Source organism: Dicentrarchus labrax, unplaced genomic scaffold (assembly GCF_905237075.1).
Source record: "Dicentrarchus labrax unplaced genomic scaffold, dlabrax2021, whole genome shotgun sequence".
NCBI lineage: Eukaryota > Metazoa > Chordata > Actinopteri > Moronidae > Dicentrarchus > Dicentrarchus labrax.
The window spans coordinates 3,072,591-3,091,272 of NW_026136701.1; the positions used below are offsets into that span (position 1 = coordinate 3,072,591).

General features: G+C 38.8%; 1 pseudogene; it reads left to right on the forward strand.

Annotated features, from left to right (window-relative positions):
- Window positions 1–774: 774 nt before the first annotated feature.
- On the forward strand, window positions 775–18,495 carry LOC127362785 (dual specificity protein phosphatase CDC14AB-like; annotated as a pseudogene).
- Window positions 18,496–18,682: the final 187 nt, after the last annotated feature.

Here is an 18,682-nt window from a genome sequence, read left to right on the forward strand (position 1 = left end):
TGGCACCCGGGCTTTGGCTCCGCACCCTTGGGTGACAGGCACAGACTACATTCCTCAGGCCAGACAAGTCAGTCTGCAATGTAAGCCACTGTAAAGAAGTTACTGTGATGTGACCTTATGGTACACTGCAGGACAAGTCTTATTTATTTCACCAGCTTACCTTCCCTTTGATTGTTATTTTTGCCTGCTTCTAAATCTGTTTTAGTATATCTTCTAGTATATCTTTTATTACAGTAAACACTATTGTTATACCTGTTGAATCTATTATATTTTATTTCTGAATTGACCTTATTGAGTTTTTATTCCATTTGGTCTTATTGTCAGCTTGTCATCTGTGAAGCACTTTGAACTGCACTGTATGAAAGGTGCTGTACAAATAACATTTGACTGATTGATTGATTGGTTATTGTAGTACATTTATGTTAAAGTATAGGAGCAGGGTTGCATTTAAAGAAGAAAAAAAATATATATATATAATTTATGCAGTCATACTGGAAGTCGTGGAAATAAAATAAAGAAACAAACATGGGAATAATACTTTTATATGAGTATTAAAATGTATCCTATTATGTAAATTGACATTAAGGGGAATCGGGGATTACAGGAATAAACTACAGGTACTGTTTGATCCATCTATCATCCATCAATCCGCCTCTACCAGACTTTAACAACTAGTGTGTGTGTGTGTGTGTGTGTGTGTGAGTGTGTGTGTGTTAGTGGCCACTGACCGAGCATGTGCAGAGCAGCAGAGAGATTACCAGCCCTCTACGGCTCTGGACTGGCTTGGAGCGTGTCCTGAGCTCTCTGAGTGTTTGCTGGAATATTCCGGGAATCGTTTTAATTTGGAAATGAAGGGACTGGATCATTTGCGGGAAACAGTTCCAATCAAACAGGGACAGCAGAGGCACCCGAGGGACAGGAGGTGAATAGTTGGAGGTTATTTTTATTTTTATTTTATTTTTTACTTTTGGAGACTTTTTGCGCACCGCATCTGCCGTGAACATGGCCCCGTAGAGCTCAACAGTTTGTCTGTGAAGGGAGTTAGTGTGACTTTATTTAGAGTTGGACTGTTTTAAACTCCGAGTAATGACAGGCTTGTCCAAGTTGAATTATGGACCTGGTGTCATGGTATTTTACCAGAGGTCGTGATTTTCTGGAAGCATCTCCAGTGGCCTCATAACAGATAACGCAGAAAACGACATTTTCAACTTTACATAGACTGGAGCAGAGGATTATTTATATTTAAGAGCTATCTAAACCGGAGATTTATTCAGGTATCGCTTGTTAGTGAGTCCAATGGCAGATGAATATGAACTGTCCGGTGCGTCAGAATTTATTAAAGGTAAGTTACACATGGATTTATGATATTTTATAATGAGTAATAATCATATAATTAACTGTAAACCTTGTTGTACACAGAGGTAAATATGCTGTATTTGAGTAGATATTGCTGTTTAATCTTTCATTGGAACATATATGATTTTAAAGTTGCAGTAGGTAATTTTTATAAAAATAACTTTTAGTCATATTAGCTGAAACTTTTACTATATAATGACAGTAGAACATGAAACAGATAATGTGTGAAAACATCAGGTTCCTCTGGTTCCTCCTAGCACTTCTAATGGCATTTACAAGAATCCACCGGGCCTGAACGAAAACAACCAATCAGAGCCAAGGGTTGATTTCTAAAAAATGCTCTCCCTATCGGAGTCGTAACTCAGACAAATCTGAACACGGATATAAAACAAATATTTTCAGATTCAGTGTGACTCACACTATCCAAGGATGTCATCTCTGATGTCCATAGTGAATGAACTTCCAAAAGACACTCCCTATAATGTAGCTCCAGAGCTTGCCTGAGAATCCTCACTTTTTTAAGTATTCCACTGATAGTTGTCTGTATGTCCATGGGTACACTGCAAACAGAAACTGTCATTTTTGTATTTTTCAAAATCATAAGAAACATAGCCTCACTCACAGATTTCATGGTAATGTAGGTGTCAGTTTTGTTCTTTTGGGCATTAATAAGAACAATCTTTGGGTTGCCAGACTGTGACTTGCCAGACTTTTTTCCCATAGCCCCATATGTGACCTCTGCAATCCATACACTGATCACAGCTCCATCAAAGGTTTGTCTGTTTGTACGAGATATGAGTGTATGGAGTGCCAAGGTCACATATGGGGCTATTGGTTTCCTTGCTTTTAAAAAAACCTTCATGTCTTAGGTTGCAAATGTTAGTTACTTATTAATAATGCATTGTGGTTCAGATGCTAAGCAGCCCTTCTCCAGAAGGTCTGTTCTGGGGGTCTTCCTGATGAGGGCAAGTATCGACACCAGCCAGAGAGATTTTTTTTTTTTTCTGAATTATCCATGAGGCAGTAGTTAATTATTTATTAACCATTAGAAAGTGTTACCCAAAGTGACTACTTATTTACAGGGTTAGGATTACGTTTTGTTCGGATTAAGTTTAGTATTTCAACAGGTTAGCTGAAAGTGTGGTTCAAGGTGAAGAGCTTTAGAAACGTTTTATAACAGCACCTCAGCTAAACAGACAAGTTGTAATAGAAAATGTTCTGCATTAAACATATAATATGTCATTTCTGCCACAAAGTTTGATGACATCATGAAGTAGCATGGGACCATTGCCGTCATTGCAGTCAGCTTCTCCTGGTTAGGATTCCTTCAGTGTTCAACGCTCAGGAGGTTTCTACCGGGAGCCAATTATCCACAGAGGTTTCCTCCTCTCTAAAATAAACTGACTCACTGATTAAACACACTGAATAAAGTAGTTCCACATTAAAAATCACTGCTTCTCCCACGCTGTTGGGCAGATAAAGGACGTCCCGGAGGGGCTGCGAGCCGAGCTGTTGCTAACATTAGCTCAGCTTGTTTCTCTGATAACTTAAGATCCAGACGTCCGATGACTAAAGTCCTTCATCCGGTTCAAATCTAGAGTTAAAAAGCACCAAGATCCAAACAGTGGGTGGTAAAAATGTGGCTTCAGACTGGATAAACAGTCAATGTATGACAGCTTCTGACAGACAACCACAACTCTGACGCAGGCACAAAGGGGATATGACGCCATTGACAGGTGGAGAAACGCAGCATTACCTGAATAAAATGACAGATCTTTCTGAGTTTGAACACTGTTGGAAAGATTTGGGATAATGGAAGAAAACAACTCAACTACATATAGAACACAGAGCTAGAGTTTATAGACATTTAAATGAGGAAACTATTGACCTAAGATCTGTGTCAGAGATCCTTGAGGAGGTTGACAGATAGCTGACTTTCACTCTAATTTAATGTATAAGAAATTTGTAAATGTCTGTTAACTGTGAGTGCACTCAGGTATAATTAGCTCATTTTCTGTACAGTCCAGAGTAATGGGGTTAATGTTCTACTGTGTCCCAGACATGAAAGCAAAACTGTCTGTGCTCCACTTGAACTCACAACACATATTAATAATGCATCTGTCTTCTTGTCCTCCTGTCTGTCTGTGTGTTTGTGTGTGTGCGTGTGTGCTGAACGCCACAGACCGGCTGTACTTTGCCACTCTTCGTGTCAAACCAAAGAATACAGCCAACACGCACTACTTCAGCACGGACGAGGAGTTCATATATGAGAGGTAAGGCTCTGTGATAACCAGCTGGATCATATTAACATCACACTGCCAGTTCCACAGATTATGCCGCCACAGAATACTCAACTCACACAATGCAAGGCAGAGTGACAGAGATGCACTTTTGGCATTATGACAGATTATTCACAACTGGTAATACAGCAGTGCACCAAAACAGCAAAGGCATGTCCCAATGAGAACCAACCAGGATTTCAATGTTGATTTCAAATTGAAAACTTGGAGATATTAGGCCTGAACGTCTAAAACCTCTTTTTAACCAGCTAAAATGTGGTTACAACATCAGTGTGTCACAAAAAACGAACTTGTTTCATCATTTGTCAGATCATTAGTTCAGTTGTAGGTTGACAGAAAGACGGTATTGATGAGTGTGAAGGTATTTTTCACAGTCACATTGCTCTGGTAGGTGAAACGTGGTCTACATGAAGACTTAATGTTTTTTTAAATGTAATATATTAAATAATAAATTAAATATTGAACTATAGAGGCTGTGTGCTGCCAGCAAAAAGCCTCCAGCACATCGTAAAGGGAGAAGTTTTGTAAATTGTTGTAAAATAATACAATTGTGCTTACTGCTGTAACATGCATGTGCAAGTACTCAGGCGTATTGGTTAAAGTTCAGCTACTGCAAAGGTATATGCACGGGACTTGTGGTATTATCTTCAGCCTGATGTATAGTATAAGAAACAAAACTAACAAAATCTAACAAAATCCTTATTAGCAGGAAGATGTGGTGGATGAGTGGGTTGAGCATAAGGCTTTCCCCATGAGACTGTGCTTCAACTCCAGAGGTTAGTTTTTATATTTATTCTAGCTTCCAAATGAGAAATCTGGATGTGGTTTAGGCTCCAAAGTTATTATTATTATTATTATTATTATTTGCACATTGTAGAGATTGAAAGTCACTATTGTACATCCTGGGAAAATATGGTTTTAATGTAAACGTTCAATCAACGTTTTCACTTTTGAACTAATCTGGTACGCCTTTTCGATATGAAAATTTCATGTCACAATTATCTTGGCCAAAATAATTGCGATACACAATATTATCACGATAATCACATATTCAATGCATCACAGATAGACGCCTCATCTCCCTGTTCTTTATTTTGGAATCTGTACTATTTCCACACATCCTGTTTAACTGTTTTTGTGCGATACAACAGGCAAGCTATCTGCCGCCTTCAACCATGGTGATAGGAGGCGGATTTTAGAATGACTGGAAAAATGTAAATCAGGAATATCAATATAGGACTTTATGACGGAGAGCTAGACAGCTTTTTCAAGTCAAGCAATGTGAGAATATTTACGATAATGTATAATCAAGTAAAAACATCAGGTTCAAATAATACCCATTTACAACCAGTGTTGTATGAGGGTGGCAGCCTATTCTTGGTATACTGTACTTTCTTCATTGCATCCTGGTATTTTTTCCAGATTTCGTACAAAGACAGCAGTAAGAACAATGAAACACCTCATGTTCAGGAGGGCGGAATTCAATGGTGTGCCAGAAATTTTAGCGTGGCATCTGGGGTGACTGAACTGGTTGTTGGATCTATGTATGCAATGCAGTTTGGCCAATTTAACAATTATGAGCACAATATAAATATTTAAAGGACCAGTTTGTAAGATCTAGTGGTATCAGGCTGTGTAGTTGCAAATTACAACGCACTTGCGTTATCCTCCGGTTCCAAGTGTGTAGGTGAAACTACGGTTTTGCCACTATAAACAAGAGATGCTCTATCTAGAGCCAGTGTTTGGTTTGTCTGTTCTGGGCTACTGTAGAAACATGGTGGTTCAACATGGCAGACTCCATGGAAGTCGACCTGTACAGGCGTCTGTAGATACAAACGGCTCATTCTAAGTTAATGAAAACACAACAATTCCTATATTCAGGTGATTATACACTAATGAAAACATACCTATACATATTATAGTCTATCTCTGCTAATAGATACATACTATGTAGTTTTTATGCAAACATGAGGATAATGTTAAGTATTAGAACTGTCATTTGTTATCTCTTCCTCTGCTTGTAGGTGCCCACAGGAGTTATAGTTGTTAACAAATAGATAATTTAACACCTACATGCTTGCAACTACATTACAGTGTGTTATGAACCATTTATTAAATCTACCTTATACTACTTATAAATGCCAAAATGAAACTACAGACTTGTCTGTGCCTATAAAATTAAGATCATGTGAGCTGTGTTCAGATTGTCCACAGATCTCAGATAAGTCTGAGGATATAATAGGCATTGTTCAGGTGGTGTGCACCTCTTGTTTTCCTAGTTCCCCTCCACTGCTCTTACCCTTTTTACCACCTGTTGTCGGCCGGTACTGATATCATTTGTCACCTCCATCACTTCATGACCAGTTCATGACATGGTTTTTTTTACATAGTGGATCATTGAGCCAATGTCTTACTCAGGCTTCCATAGCCTGGATGATCATTTTTGGCTTTATAGGATAGTAACAATGTGAGGCACTACGCCAATGAAGAATGTAATGTAACTTATATAGTATATATATAACCTATTGATGTATTCTGCATCCTTCAGAGAAGTTGGCCTGCAAACCAGGATGTAGCAATAGTCCAACCTGGCAATGATGATGATCATAACTTATTCCTGAATGATGACTCATGTCCTCAGTCTCATTAGTGTCCTAGATGTGATATTTAACAGGCCATTGGTAATGGCTCTCTGCTAGATTAATCCAAAGTAAAAAGGTTAAATACTGTATATTGCCTTCACAGTCACCTGACCTCCAACCCAACTGAACACACAGGGACGTCATCAGCTGTTCGTCACTCCTGACAAATTCAAGTACAGTAGGCCAAGGAAGTAGCCTCGTCATGGTTAATCCCACTCTTCTCATCCTTACCTATATCCTTTAAAGGGCCAGTGTGTAGGATTTAGTGGAATTTAGCAGTGAAATTGCAGATTGCAATCGTTTGAATACAGCTCAGCCTTCCAAGCATATAGGAGAAACTACACTTGCCCTCAAAACTCACAGAAAACACAGAAGGCCCTATCTATAGCCAGTGTTTGGGTTCACTGTCCTGGGTTACTGTAGAAACATGGTGGACTTTGTAGAAGAGGACCCACTCCCTCTCTAAAAGCAGCTCATTCTAAGGTAACAAAAACACAATGAAGATCTTATATTCAGGTGATTATACACTAATGAAAACATACCTATGAATATTATATTCCATTTCTGACAGTAGATCCTTCTAAATGTTACAAAATGGACCCTTCCTTCTTTCCTTCCTTTATGATGTGGACCAAACACTAGAATGAAAAATGTGTCCCTGTGAGAACTGAACCACTCACTCTGTGTGAAGCAACACAATCACCCCATATCGTACAGTTGTAAATTTATGTACTAAGTCAGTGAAGGCTGATGAGGAAACACGCATTTAGTCGCTTGAATTCAAAATTTCTGTTATTATCCGTATTCTTTTAAAACCTGATGATTTTACGACTGTTTTTGCTGACTTTGTGAAGCACTTTGTAAGGTGGATTTTGAAAAGTGCTCTATAAATAGAGATTATTATTATTATGGTTGTTATTCCCATAAGTGTTCAGCCAGTGGTTATCATCCCACTGTAAGATATAGGTCAAGATGAGATCAGTGCCCTGCAGATGGAAAGAGATTTAGAACAAACACTGGACGACACCATTCAGACTGGATGCTTCTAAATTCCAATCTACCATTTGTACCAGCCTACCAGTTTTACAACTAATGAAGACAGATATTTGACATGAAACGTGAGTCATTAGCATTTATGAAAATGACAATAATGCAATGAAATAATAATCCACTTTTGCTTTTAAAAGCCTACTAGTACTGGCTGACTATTAGAATATATCAGTGGATTAAGTAGTCCTGTAGGCTTTAGAGTTATTAGTTGAGTGTGTCAGGTTATATACAGAGATTCATTTGTAATGATCCTCCAGAAATGTATTAAGACAAAATACAATCTTTTGTGTCTGATTTTTACACACACACACACACACACACACACACACACACACACACACACACACACACACGTCAACTTCATTGTTTCTGCTAATAAAATATGTGTATTTAGTGCCTGATTTGCAGTGAGTTAAAGAGCTGAAGCTGCAGCTCAGTGCTGGGATTTATCTACTCTGAAAATGAAAAAAGATAGCTTTTGCAAATTTCCTGAACCTTAACACCAAGAAAAACTAGCTATCTTCAATAGAGTCTGTTTCTTTCAAGTGTTGAATGTGGGCTACTGAGCAGAATCTGCCTGTGTGGGAGGGTGAAGCAAAGAAGCACTGACAGTGTAGGCTCAGCCACCTCTGGACACACATCTGGTCCTATAGAAACATTGCCTTAAAAAAAAATGGTAATCAGTAGCCAGTCAGGGAAAGTTTGAATAAGGATGAATATGACCATGTTTCTGTGGGTCAAAAGCAATGCATTATTTTGCTTTATTTTAAATGAAGAAAAAATGCAGGACTGTTCAACGCTGACAAGACAGACGTCTAAATCACATAGCTCTTCTGTAATTCAAGCTTTGTACCAACAACGTGCAACACTTATTTTGCAACCTGCACTGGGTTGCAACAGCTATATGTAAGTAAAACTGTATTTATATAGCACCCTTTAAAACAATGTCACAAAGTGCTGCACAGGCTATAATTACAGAAAAGCAATACAATGCACAATACACTGAAAAATACAGAAAAATAAATTCCAGTAGGGAAGGCAAGTCAGAAAAACATTTCTAGAAGATTTTAGAAACTATAAGAACAACCTGTTTTTTCAGCATTTAGCTGGAAGAAGTTGAGTTAATTTTTTATAGGGGGGTTAAAAAGGAAAAAAAAAAAAAAAAAAAAAAAAATTGATGTGGTTACTTTAATTCCTGTCCAATTTAATTATAAGAGAATTTTTCCCTTCAGTAACACTGAGGCCAGTACAGTTCAAATAAGGATTCCTGTTCAATTTCACTCACAGTACAGTTCAAATAAGGAGAAATACTGTCATTGACGTACGGCTGCTTAAACCTGCTGCAACTTTTAATGCAAATGGGATGAGTAAGAATTGCCCACGAGATCAGGCTTCCCATTCACTATAGGGATTTCAGTCCATTCTTTGAACATTATTTGCTATTCAGGTGTTCTGTGGGTCAGTTGATGACTGATATGATGATATGCAATGTTGGTGCACTCATGTAGTTCTTGAACGGCAGTGGAATTTGTAGCATGTTTGGCCCTAGCAAATGGAAATCCAGACGCTTAATATGTTTAGGAGGTCACTGTAGTCTCAACACGTCAAACACAGCGGCTGTCTTAACGATCTTAGCTGCAGATTATCAGAATAGACTGTGCTCCACTGGCCTCGAAGAAGAAGCAGATGATTATTTACGATTAGCACGCCAGTTTTTTCCTTTGCATACCTTCATGAAATTCATTGACTCAAAAAGCTGGGAATAAACTGCAGGTGATTGTAGCAGAAACACCCAGGTCACTATGTCATCCGTTCCAACTATGTTGTGAATTGATTTGATAGTTTCTATAATGTCACACTTACATTTAAAAGGTTTAATTTGATTGAACTGCTGATGTGCTATTCACACTTTTGTAAGTAAAATCTCCAAGTTTAAGAGTTACACTGATCTTTAAAAAAAAGTACTTTCAGCACATATCCAATGCCCTGTTCTTCAAATGTGGCTTAACTAATTGAGGCTAACATGCTGTTCGCTAACGAAGACCATGCCAATGAATGTATGGAATTATAAAGGTTTATTGCACATAACAGATAAATGTGGACCAATGGGATAAACTGTAGGAGGGATGAATGGATAGGGAAAGGGTTGAGGGATTAAGGGATGAAGGGATGAAGGGATGAGGGTCGAGGGATGAGGGGTAAAGGTTGAGGGTTGAGGGATGAAGAGGTATGGGAAGGAAGGGTGAGGGATGAATGGATGAACAGAGGAGTTTGGTGAGATGGTGGGAGGGAACCGAGTGGGTGATGAGACTCTGAGTGGGGGAGTGTCTTTTCTTTTGAGCCCCAGTGGCTCCTGTATTTGAATAATGGAGAGGGGAGAAAAAGAAAGAGTTTGAGAGGGGAGAGATGTGAAAACTGAGTCAAGGAGGGAGTGAACGGATAAAGTGTGCTTAAGTACGTTTAGAGCAGAAATGAAATGAGTGTGAGGCATGGTCTTTGTTCCCGAACCTAGTTATAAAACTTCATTTATCAGACGAAAAGGTTATTTTGAATAACAATGTGCTCTTATTTTGAAATAAAGGCAAAATTAGTAGAGAGCTAGAGCTTCAACCATTAGTCGATTAATCCATTAGTTGCTGGCTGTTAAATTAATTTAATTCATTGTTTTGAATATTTTTTTCAGAAAAAATGTCCAAATTATCTGATTTTAGATTCTCAAATGTGAATGTTTTCCATTGTCTTTAGTCCTCTACAATGGTGAAAAAGCACTCAGATCTTGTACTTGTACAATACCATAGTGTGTAGATACTCTCTTACAAATAAAAGTATTGCATTCAAAATTTTACTGAAGTAAAAGTATAAGCATCAAAACATTATTTCAAGTACTAAAAGGGAAAGTTCTCAATTTGTAGAATGGTTAATTATAGAATAATGTATATATTTTATAATTGGATTATAAATAGTGATATATTAATGTGTTTGTCACTTTGATGTTTGAGCTGGTATAGGTGGAGCTCATTGTCAGTACTTTATATACTGCTGAGCGCAGTGTTTGCCTCTGAAGTGAAGTGGAATTGAAGTAGAAAGTAGCAGAAAATGAAAATACTGTACAAATAGTTGCAGTATATGACACGCTCCTGTTTGTGTGTGTGTGTTGCAGTTTTTATGCAGACTTTGGGCCCCTCAACCAGGCCATGCTGTACAGATACTGCTGCAAACTCAACAAGAAGCTCAAGGTAGGAGACAGTTTACATGCAGTGAAGTAGTCATTACACACCTTTTATAGAGATTTAAGGTGCAAGAGAGTTTACCTACTTTTTTGGCTGAAATAAAGGGAACTGCCCATTATTCTGAAACCCCAATAGTCCAAAGAACGTCCCAGTGGACCAAAAGCTGATTGGTCTGACAGTTAATCAGAAACAAAAGCCCACTCAAAGACCAGTTTTTCCAAAAATACCCACTCTCCCTTTAATTTTTTGCCATTAATATCTTGGAATTGGACATGCAGGCAAAGACAAAGTCAGCTGACCTTCGTTGTCATGGTTACAAGAACAAACATGGTTAACTGTTGCAGTTAAGTTTAGGCACCAAAACTACTTAGTTGGGATCATTGTTGGATTATAATAAGTACATTAGTTACATCACTTAAGTTACATAGGTGAGTTGGGGATACTAAAGTGTGTACTTTTTTAACAACAGGCCGTCAGAGAAATGGACGTTTGTTTGGGAATAACGGACAAATGGGCTACTGATCTAATAGGCAATTTTTCAGACTATTGGGGTTTTGGAATAATGGCTGTGGGAACAATGGCTTGGCAGCAACATAAAGCCTGGTGGTGTAAATTTACAGTCTACATTGCGTAAACAACTAAGTCACTCGTGCTGTTGTATTGTTGTTACTGATTATTTATTAGATATTGACCTTTTTTGTCACTTCAGTCCTTCACCATGTCCAGGAAGAAACTGGTCCACTACACCAGTCACGACCAGAAGAAGAGAGCCAATGATGCTGTTCTCATTGGTGCCTATGCTGTAAATATCTCTTTATTTGATCTTTATTCATCTATCATTCTGTTTGTCCTTTTAGCTTTCTAATAACACAGCACAACCTCTCCCCTGTAGGTGATCTATTTGAAAAGAAGCCCAGAAGAAGCCTACAGAACTCTGATCTCAGGAAACAACGCAGGCTACCTGCCGTTCAGGTATAAACGCTCACAAACACACACATTGGCTTGTGTTGCTGACGGTCTTTCTATCTTCCCATCCTCTACTATCAGCAGTAACATCGGAGATCTGTTTACTTTAAACTCTAATTAATATATTCACATCAAGTCCCTCCTGACATTAAATCCTGCCCAGTCAGGCTAATTATCTGAGAAGTGCCCTTGTTTACTCTAGTGCCCCCATCCCTAAAGTACACAATCAAATCTGGACAAAAGTAGTAACTGTAACAATAACTATAAATGTATCTTTTTAAAAATCGTTCAACTCAAAATCGTTCTAACTCAAGACAATGGCGGAGTCCACACCACAACTTTAACAACAATGACAGTGGCGAACAATATCGTTGGGATCACTTTCAGAGCGGTTTGATATTGTGGTAACAACTTATTAAAGTTGTAATTGATTACATTTACCTTTTTTTGTATCCTGATTACTCTGTTACATGTAATCCATTACTCCCCAAGCCTGCTCACAAGTACAAATACGCACACATATTTGAGTCAGTCCAAACTATCATGTATGTGCAAAGTTTTGTCAAAGCTTATTCAGACATTTTACCAGCGCCAAAATTTTGACCAGTAAACTGACCTTTGTCTGTGTATGTGCCTGTGTGTATGTATGTATGTGTGTGTGTATGTGTGCCTGTGTGTATGTATGTATTTATGTATGTATGCCTGTGTATATGTATGTGTGCCTGTGTGTGTGTGTCCCACAGGGATGCAGGAGTGGGAGAGTGCACCTTCAACCTAACTGTCCTCGACTGCTTACAAGGAATACGCAAGGTAAACAATAAGCATGACGACAAACTACAAGTTTGTACATGGGCACTTAAAGCTACAGTAGTTTTTTGTCATATTTGCTGAAACTTTCACTATATCCTGACAATAGTACATGAGACAGATAATTTGTGAAAAAAATCAGGTTCCTCTGGCTCCTCCTTGTGCTCCTAATGGGATTTGTGAGAATCCACCAGGCCTGAATAAAAAACAGCCAATAAGACAGTCGATTATAGAGTCTCATTCCTGGGGTGTATATACAGATGCTTTGGGACCCTGGGAATGATACTTAACAATCAACTATCTTCAAGTCTCCAACCCAAAGCGTCTTTATATCTTACTTGGCTCTGACTGGTTGTTTTCATCCAGGCCCGGTGAATTCTTGTAAATGTCATTAGGAGCTCTAGTAGGAGCCAGAGGAACAGATCATATGTCTCATGTACTACTGTTAGGATATAGCAAATATAACAAAACGTTTTTTTTATTTATAAAGCTACCTATTGCAGCTTTAACTTTAGCCCTCAAACACAAAGACTCTATCAGAGATTAGAGGAGGGTCAGTCAGCTAAAGTTTATCCAGTTCCAGGAGAAAAACCTAAGCGGCTGTTGTTACATCATGTTAAACTGACGTAAGATATTTTGAGCAGTGTATTGCATGGGGAAAACAACAACAGCTGCCCTCAAATGATTTCTGTTCCCACTGGAGGTCAGAGTTCAACTGCTTTTTTGTTTACCACTATGTTCTTAGTCTAAATCCTTCACTCTTATGCAGAGGAAAAAAACAACTGAGGTCATGAGGAGATGAATTACATCACAGTATCAGACTTTCTTTTTTTTTTTTAAAGCTGACCTGAGTCAACTGTCCTCTCTCTCTCTCCTCCAGGCATTACAGCATGGTTTCTTTGACTTTGACAGTTTCAATGTTGAGGAATATGAACATTATGAGGTGAGACATTATCATCAACTCACACTCACTCTGTTTAAAATGTTGCACCCAGTTGGAGTACCTCAGTCACTGCATCTACTTCTGTAACATCTCTTTTTAGCGAGTGGAAAACGGGGATATGAACTGGATCATTCCAGGGGAAAATTCTGGCATTCAGCAGCCCTCACTCTCGCAGTAAGATAGAGAACGGTGAGTCAAACCTTTCTGCTAAAGTGCAATCAACAGAAACATCCTGCGTTAGTACTTAAATCTACTTTAATTCAGTGCTAAGAAATCATAATCAGTGTGTTTGCAGGTTACCCTCTCCACGCACCGGAGGCATACTTTGCATACTTTCGACAAAATGACGTCACAGCCGTGGTCCGTTTAAACAGGAAGTTGTATGACGGCAGGCGGTTTGAGGATGCAGGATTTGAGCACCATGACCTCTTCTTCCTGGATGGGACCACGCCCTCTGACCTCATCGTCAGGCGCTTCTTACACGTGTGTGAGAGCACTGACGGAGCCGTGGCTTTGCACTGTAAAGGTGGGAGTGGTTGTGTGTTTGCAGAAGATCATGCAATCTATATAGCTATATCTATAGAGAGTGTGTTGCAAGTGCGACTGGGTGTCTAGGTGTCAAACATTTTCTTCGTTTGCTAAAAACACAGCTGGCCTGGGCCGGACAGGCACTCTGATTGGCTGCTACCTGATGAAGCACTTCCGGTTCACTGCAGCCGAGGCCATCGCTTGGATCAGAATCTGCCGGCCCGGATCCATCATCGGCCCCCAGCAGAACTTCTTAGAGGAGTGAGTTTCAGTCTCAGTGGTTGCTTATTTCTCTTTTGGTGAGATGTGAGGCTTCTGGAATACGGATATTCAAGCTTACAGCCATTTTGGTTCCTTAACCACTGGAATGCATTTACAGCTGTTTGCCATCAAATTATGTATAGAGGATGAATCCTCATGACTTGACATAACTTTTTGCACCAATAGGTTAGATTTTTTGTGTACCAGGCAGTAAACATGTTTATTTGTGCTTATGGAGATTGACTCGCTTTTGGAGCCAGCCTCAGGTCGAGTTTTTGTTACTTCCATGTTGGCTTCATTCTTCAGCCACTGAGGTTGCCTTTTGGCTGAACAAAAGCATGTTAGCACTGTCAGTGTTAGCATGTTAGCATGCTGATGTTACAGTGCATAGGGACCTAAGTACAGCCTCATGGAGACGCTAGCATGGCTGCAGACTCTAAGTCTTGTTAAATCTTGTTTATCTAATAACAAATGAGGCACGTGTGTAGTGAGATCTTTGCTTATTTCTGTGATGCTAATTTGTTTATTTTTAAACTTTTTTCTGCTGAAAAATCTATATATAATGACTGTAAATGTGCTCCTTGTGACTGTGAAAGCTCCAGCAAACTGTCTGCTTCCAGCGTGGACAGTGAGAGTCTGACAGCAGCTGGGTAGCTCTGTTAACTCTGACTATCCCAGCTGCCTTTTTTAAATTTTCCGGGGAAGGAGGGAGCTAGCCGAATTTAGGGGTTTAGTTACACTTTAAACAGGTAATTCGTCATGGTGTTACTAAAATGATGCAGGAGACAGCACTGCATTTCTTTTTTGTCAATTATTGTGCACAGAAAAGATTTTCTAGCCACAACTATACCTCAAGAATCTGTGTCTGTGAAAAGCACTAAATTAATAAATGTTACTTACTTACTTACTTACAGTATGTTCTGCGCCTTGTGTGTGTGTGTGTGTGTGTGTGTGTGTGTGTGTGTGTGGGTAGAAAACAGCACAGTTTGTGGGTCCAGGGTGACGTCCATCGCTCCAAACAGAAGCTGGTTCAGCAGAGACTGAGTCGACGGCAGCAGATACAGCAGCAGAGTCGACAGCAGCAGCTTCACAGCACCGACTCTGACGGAGGGAGACAGGAAGCCATGTCCTGCCTGCTCTCCAGCATGGACGACCTGTCAATCAACACCACCCTTTACAAATCATACAGCTTGGATGAGGTGAGGGGCGGGACTAAAAATAAAAATGAGGAGGATTAAAAACTATGAAAAGACACTTGATTTATGTGGATATCTTCAATTTTCTATTCATACTGATAATGAATACTTTCTCTCTCTTCCTCTTTCTGTGTGTATAAATGTGTGTAGAGTAACTGTAAGGAAGGCGGTCTAACTCAGGGAGACAAACTAAGAGCACTGAAGGGAAAACGACCACCTCGATCGGCCTCCTCCTCCTCAAGGTACTACTTGGTGATAATTTGTTTTTTAAGGGTTATGGTTAGGCATGTAACCTACGAGTGACTTGATTTCACTCATGGGGGTTATATTTTAGAGATTATAGCTCACCCAGTCTTTTGTACCAGTTGAAATACCTTTAAAGTACCAATCCAGCCCATAAAATGCAGTTTTCCACTTGCCAAAAAGTCATTTCAGCTCGTACCTTGTCACTGAAAGGTTTTCCTCCCCAAAATACTTTACTAATACTAATTTCTTAGGATATTCCAACCATCCCCCACAGTGTTGGCACTAGAGGCAAAAGCATGAGAGGTGTGTCTCAGCTAAAATCTCCATAAAATGAACTCCAGGAGTCAAATCAATACCATCACCCTGGCAACCCTTAATTGCAGAGCACAGCTGATTAAGATGAGCTGATTACAGTTTGACAGACATGCACAGACAGACACACAAACACATTTTCATCATTATTTTTCAAGCATTAAACTCAATTAAAACCTTATAAAGTTTTAAATACATTATGACATTTATTCAACTTTTCAGTTCCAATCATAGACTATTTCTCACTTTTCCAACTACAAAGCCATAGTGTCACCTTTTCAACAAACCTTAAAGTCTTCCACTTTTCTACAGGTTATAAACATCATTTAACTTTTGCAGCCAGTAAATCAGTTTTTAGTGTCAGCTTTTCAGCAGCCTTTCTTCTCTAGTTAACTTAATACAGCTCTGTAAAGAGAGTAAACAATAAACAGTAAGGCTGTTATCAATTCGATTAAATTCTGGATTAACTACACACTGCCTCGTTTTCTTTGAATAGTTTGTGTGAAGATTGTTGGTATCGCATGTTTTTAAATTTGATACGATACCTAACATATATAAAAATACAGATTTTATTTATTTTTTAAACAATTTTACTGATGCCTATGATTTCTTTAAATGGGTATGCGATTTTTCAAATTAATGGTAATTTTTAGGAAAAAAATTACATTCAAAGGCAAAACACACAGCAGATAGCAATGGCAGTCTCCCTTCTCTCTCACATTCACAACACAAGTTAATGTGAATATGCACGACTGTGTGTGGCAGCGTGCTTGGTTCTCACGTCTTATTTCCATCGTCATATGACACAGATTATCTCAATATGTCAGGGGTGTTTCAGCACAAACATTAAAATAGCGCACATGAAAACGTTTGGCAATGGTGCAGCCACCCACATTTTGATTTATGTAACTGTATTATCGCTAATTTATAAAAGACGTCAATACCAAATGAGTAACTTGTGAGTATCAAAGTATCAATCCTTGGGATTGATCCACCCATCCCTAACACTAATGATTAAAACTACTATGTAGTTGTTATTGAATATAAATACATTGAATGGCTATTGCCGTGGTCCATCTACACAGGCGTTTCCACTTATTTTGCCTGATTAGACTGAGTGATAGCTGTGTGGGTGTGTACAGAATTTGCTTGATTGACATCTGTCGGACCCTCCTATTTGTCTTGCATTAAACCTTTATCATTCTTATTGGTCCCTGTAGGTTGGTGACCTCACTTTATTCCAGCACAGCTCAACCCAGCTTCAACGTGCGCGTGCAGAAGAAGTGAAAACGTCTGTGTGGGTGTGCAGGGCTTTTAAGCATCACATCTTTAACCCTTTAAATGTGTTGTTATACCATTATTCATGGTTTCTACATATGCAGCATAAATATGTAATTTCATTGCGTTTTCATGAGTCAGCTGATAGTATTTGTTTTTTTGTCTCATCCTACATACCCACTATCAGTCCTGCTTTTGAAAAATGTCCAATAAAATTTTCACATAATGCTGTTATGTTATTTGCTTTATATTTAATGGTTTGTAAAATAACAAACATGCATATGTTATAATCAGTTAATTTCTTTGTGTTTCTTATTCAGGTTAAACCTGTCCAAGGCCTCTCATTGCTCCATTCTCCCACCCCCTAAGCCCACTAAAGTCCCCCTCTCCTTCTCCTCCTCTAAGAAGCTGATTCGGAGCTCCTCTGCCTCTGGCACGCAGATCAGGAGGTGAGTGTCTACTTTATGATCTTGTTCCTTTTCAAAGGCAGTGCAGTCAGTTGGATCAAAACTATACGGCACGAACAGATAAGCACCATTATTTCTCATGTCACCCTCAGGATTAAATAAAAGGATGGCAGAGACATGAATCAATATGAATTCTAAAGTAAATTCTTCTTACTCTCTGTCTACTGTATGTCTCTCTCTCCCCAGCCCCTTCAGCCTCAGTCTGTTCAGCACCAGGCCTGCCATCATTCACTGACTTTCACAGTCTGAGCTTCTGCTCAGCCGGCTGATGATAAAGTAAAAAAAAAAAAAACTGGACTGCCAACATGCTGTGGTTGTCTGGGCCTTAAACATTTTATCAACCTTGACAAATTTTTCATCTGACAAAATAACTGCACGGCACCTTTTAATGTAGGGATTCACCGATTCAAGAGCTTTGTAGAGTCAACTCCAAATAAAGAAACATTTATTTCTTTACTGATATCAATATGTGTAAGGGCTACACCAGCTTTGTAAAAGTGTCACTCACTGGTCACAATACTGGCACCAAAACTCATCTCAATGTCTCCAGTAGAATATAAGTTAAAGAAAAACACAGAATTGTAGAAAAGCAATGTAATTTCACATACAGGTAATTAACAATGAACAAAGTTTAATTAACTAATGGGTTTAATAATGACAGAACTACATACTAATATGCTGAAACACAGCTGTTAAGTTCCAGTGTGTAACATTTAGGAGGATCTATTGTCGGTAATGGAATACAATATTCATAGCTATGTTTTCATTAGTGTATGATCACCTGAAAAAAGGAATCATTGTGTTTTTGTTACTTTAGAATGAGCTTTTATCTACAGAGGGAGTTTCTACCAAGTTCGCCATGTTGTAGCCCAGAATGGACAATCCAAACTCTGGCTGTAGATAGGGCACTTTTTTGCTTCCCTTGGAAGGGAGGGGTGAGGCGAGGGAGTTGTAAACTGTAACTACACCACTAGATGACACTAAATCGTACACACTGGACCTTTTTTAAATAAAATAAAATAAAATAAAAATGTATTATTTTTTTTTGACAAAAAAAAAAACACATTGGCTTTAGCTCATGCAAAGCCAGGGTTTAACAT